Genomic DNA, 4,434 nt, shown 5'->3' on the forward strand with positions numbered 1-4,434 from the left:
AATAAACTTGTATCAATATCATGCACAGTGAAAAAGTAAATAAGACAAGATATGATGACCCAGGAAAATCAATGAAACAAACTAGTTTCATAGTAAAAAACCTGGGGGGAAACCTTCCCAAAAAGTGATCCACTATAATAAAGATAAATTTTAGACCTAGTACAAAACTTTTTTCCCTAAACTCTACAATCATCGTAGATGAACTTACAGCAGAAACCTTCTACCACTTCAGAACCTCTGAACTTTTCAATATATGAACGTCACCCTTTTGCACAGATCCTAGTACGTGACTAACTAATGATGTATGGCTCTTAGTACGTGACTAACTCACCAACTTAAAGAAAATGTTATTGACTGCAAAGTTCTTCACTTCATCAACAATAAAGATCAAGAAGCACTTGGTTACAAAATCCTAAGGTGTAAAGACGCAGTAGCTTCTTTCAGAGAGAATAAGGCACTCGGTCACCTTTTTCATGTGTTCTTCTTGTATTCTCTTTTGTGACGGCCTTTAAAATAAGCCTTATATATGTCTAGGGTTGTGAGAAAAGAAACCCTACACATACATGTCAACGTGGGCCGAAAATCAGATATGCAAATTCTGATTTCGTAGATCTCAATAGATACTGTATCTGTCGAGCAACTGTCGAGACCTCAATAGATATATCTGTCGAGATTTAATGAAGAACACTTTTTCACTTGTTTCTTGGACAGATTTGCATGGCTTCAATACTAGACTTGAACCCTTGTTCCTTAAAGTACTAAACTCATCCCAGATCTACCCAATTACAAGTAAAATGCATTTTGTCAAAAAATTAGTGAATTTATATAACATATGTCTCTAACAAATTCCACATATATCCTAACAGTCTCCCCCTTTGGCAATCCATGACAAAACCACAACGAACAAATGAATCATGAGAGAAGTCTTAAATCACTAAACTCATAATCACTTGTTGTATTATAAAAGAAAATCTATCCCTACTACAAACTCTTGAAAAACTTTGCAAGAAGAGAGTTCAAGATATGATAGACTTTCACAACCTGTCTTTCTGAAGCATTTAAACAAAACTCATCAAGGCATCATGTGTGAAATAGAAATAAAGATGGCGTACATAAAGAAACATGTGTATAAAGATAAAAAAGAAACAACACATGTAGAGGTAGGTGAAGAAGACATGCATCATATATATATATATATATATATATCAAAGATAAGCACAATGTATGTAAAAAATGTCACAAGACTGGTGTACAAGAAGCTAAACGAAGCCCCTAAAACAACAAGCTGGTAAACACTCCCCCTTACAAAGGCGTGTATTTCTCCTCCTAACATGTAGAATCTTAAAAAGAAACCACATTTTCTCCCCCTTTTTGTCATGATTGACAAAGGGTACAAGAAGCTATAAAGCCTCACCCGAGAAACTTAAAGATGATCAAAGATGATCAAGGGGGCACAAGGAATCCATATAAATGCATGAATGTAATGAAACACGATGCTATGTATGACAAGATAATAGAAAGATGCAAAACATGTGAAAAGCAATGCATACAAGAAGGTCTTGACAGATCGAGAAGCTATTGAGCTACTATCGAGCTGAAGCCAACCTCGATGGATCGAGAATCTGTCAAGAAGAACTCTAAATATCTTAATGGATCAAAATTGCGTTAACTTCTGTCAAGACAAGAAGAAAGAGGGACTCGATAAAAGTGAATCTGTAGAAAAGCTGTTGAGCTTGATAAAAAACAGATTTTCAAAGAGAGGAAAAACACAAAGAGATGAATGCAACAAGCAAGCTACTCAACCAAAGATCCAAACAACATTTTAAGCTTTCAAAAGCATCTCTCAACAAGAAAAAAATGCAAAGCATTTAAGATCCAAACACACACACACACACACTAAAACAAGTCTAACCAATTTTATATTTCAAAAACAAGTCAAGACAGTTTAGTGAATATACATTAACATATGTATTTCTTGTAATGGACAAATCACATTTTACCTGCACATGTATCAAAAGTAGTAAAGAATTTGCGTGTTGTGTGTGAAAACATAGCAAGAGTGCATAAGTGTCTCATATTATGACGAGATGGGGACTATCGATCACCTAACATAATCATAACTGCTTGATGGGGACTATCACCTTCAAGGTACATCCTATAACTCCCACATCTCCTAGAAACACACTTGCAACCATATTTAAAAGCATTTGATTCTTTTTGCTTTTGATTTTCTTTGCATAATTTTTTTTTTTAGCATATCATGCATAGACATATGAGAGAGAGAGAAGAAATACCCAATTATGTTAAGCTTAAACATCACAATTTCGCTATGTCGAAGCATACAGGTGTTATACATGATTGGCGGGTTTTAGTGGTGAGATGGTTATTTATGCCTTTCTCTTAGGATATTTTAGTCATTCCCGTAAAAAAGAGTGATATAAGTGTTAAGTACAAGAGATCACTTAATCTTACTCATCACATACACAAGCCATAAAGCTCACTTGCTTAGTTGTGCATAAAGATGCTCATCTAAGTTACAAAAGATACAAAATTTAGAAAATTTTGTTTCAATGGCCATCCAAGATACACAAGTACCAATGTACACAAACACACACTGTTTTTGTATTTTTTTTTTTTTTTTTTTTTTTTTTTTTTTGAAAAACAAACAAAATAAAGACTAAATCACCAAACAAAAACAAACAAACAACATGAAAGCATGAAAGAAGGATGCAGATGCATGAAAGCATGATTCCAAAAGCAAATAAGAAAACAAGCAAGAAAGTCCTACTTTAGATAGAAATAATTAAAGCAATTAAGTCTTAGGCTCCTTTCTCACCCACACAGCACGAGTCTTTGGCCGTGAAGATGAAAAGGCATGTGTCCTAGTATGTCTACTAAAGGACATAGAAGAATTAGAATTCTTCTAAAATTGAGTTAAAAAGCTCAAGAATTTTAATAACTCTCCAAACAAAGTTGTAGGTCCTTAAGAGGAAACTTGTGACCATTGGACACTTGCTTTTGAGGATACAGCTTAAAGCAATAAGAACGAATGTGTCCAAAAACACCACAATGGTGACAAACATGAGGTCTAACAAAGGATTTAGAATTGGCCAAATCAGTTTTGGAAAACGTACCTTTATCAACTTTCTCAAATTGGGGCACAAAGACAGTCTTTGATCCAGAAGCCGTGAAAGAGGAGGGGCTAGAGGAAACATCATATCCTAAGCTAGTCTTATCAGAACTGGGCTTTTGAGCACTCAATACCTCATCAAGCTTTGCACTAGATATCCTCTCTATTTGAGTTCTAGCTTGACTAAGCTCTACCTCAAGATTCTTGACCTTCTCTTCTAATGAAGTGTTCTCCACAATAAAGGTCTTAACCAACCTTGTAGTCTCATCTAATTTGATTAATAGATCAGATTTTTCAGTTTTTACCTCATTAAACTCTTTTCTACAAAGATAAGAAGTCTTTTTAGATTTTATAAATTCAGTGCATAGCTTATCATAGGCTTCTTGAAGGGTCAACTTCTTGGGTACTTCATCATCAGAAGAATCCTCACTGTCACTCGCACTCTCCACAATCACTAGCACTCTCCACAATCACCTTATCGGTTGTGGTAGCAAAAGCCATAAAGTGACCACATTCATCCACATACTCATCAGAAGAGTCATTTTCAGTATCACTCCAAGTAGCAACCAACCCTTTATCTTTTGAATTTTTGGTCTTTTCCTTCATAAGGTAGTTTGGGCAATCTATCCTCATATGACCAAAACCTTTGCACTTTTGGCACTGGATAAAGGGTTTCTCACTCTTACCTTTCCAAGAGGATTTAGATTTTCCAAGAGGTTTGTCCTTATCCTTTTTCCTAAATTGAAGAAGCTTGATAATCTCATTAGCTACGAAAGTTAGATCCTCATCCTCATCATCATCTTCATCCTCATCTTTGCTTTCATCTTCATCTTCAAAGTCATCAATCTCTTCCTTTATACCCTTAAGAGCCAAGTTTCTACTCTTTCCACCTTTTCCCATTAAACCTAATCCCATTTCATAGGTTTGAAGGTTCCCTACAAGCTCAGTCAAAGGAATTTGATCAATGTCCTTCACTTCTTCAATGACAGTGATTTTGGCATGGAATCTCTCAGGTATAGACCTAAGGATTTTCTTAACAATTTTGGATTCTGCTATAGACTCTCCAAGGTTGAAGGAAGAATTCACAATATCCTTGAGTTTAGCATAGAACTCATCAAATGTCTCATCCTCCTCTATCCTTATTTCTTCAAAACTACTAGTGAGTCTTTGAAGCTTCATAGTATTTACTGCCTTGGTACCTTCATAGGTGATCTCAAGAATGGTCCATGCTTCCTTGGTAACTTCCATGGATGATATTTTCTTGAATTCCTTATTGGTCTCCCCACTAAACAAAACATTCAAGG

This window comes from Quercus lobata, chromosome 12, assembly GCF_001633185.2.
Source record: "Quercus lobata isolate SW786 chromosome 12, ValleyOak3.0 Primary Assembly, whole genome shotgun sequence".
NCBI lineage: Eukaryota > Viridiplantae > Streptophyta > Magnoliopsida > Fagales > Fagaceae > Quercus > Quercus lobata.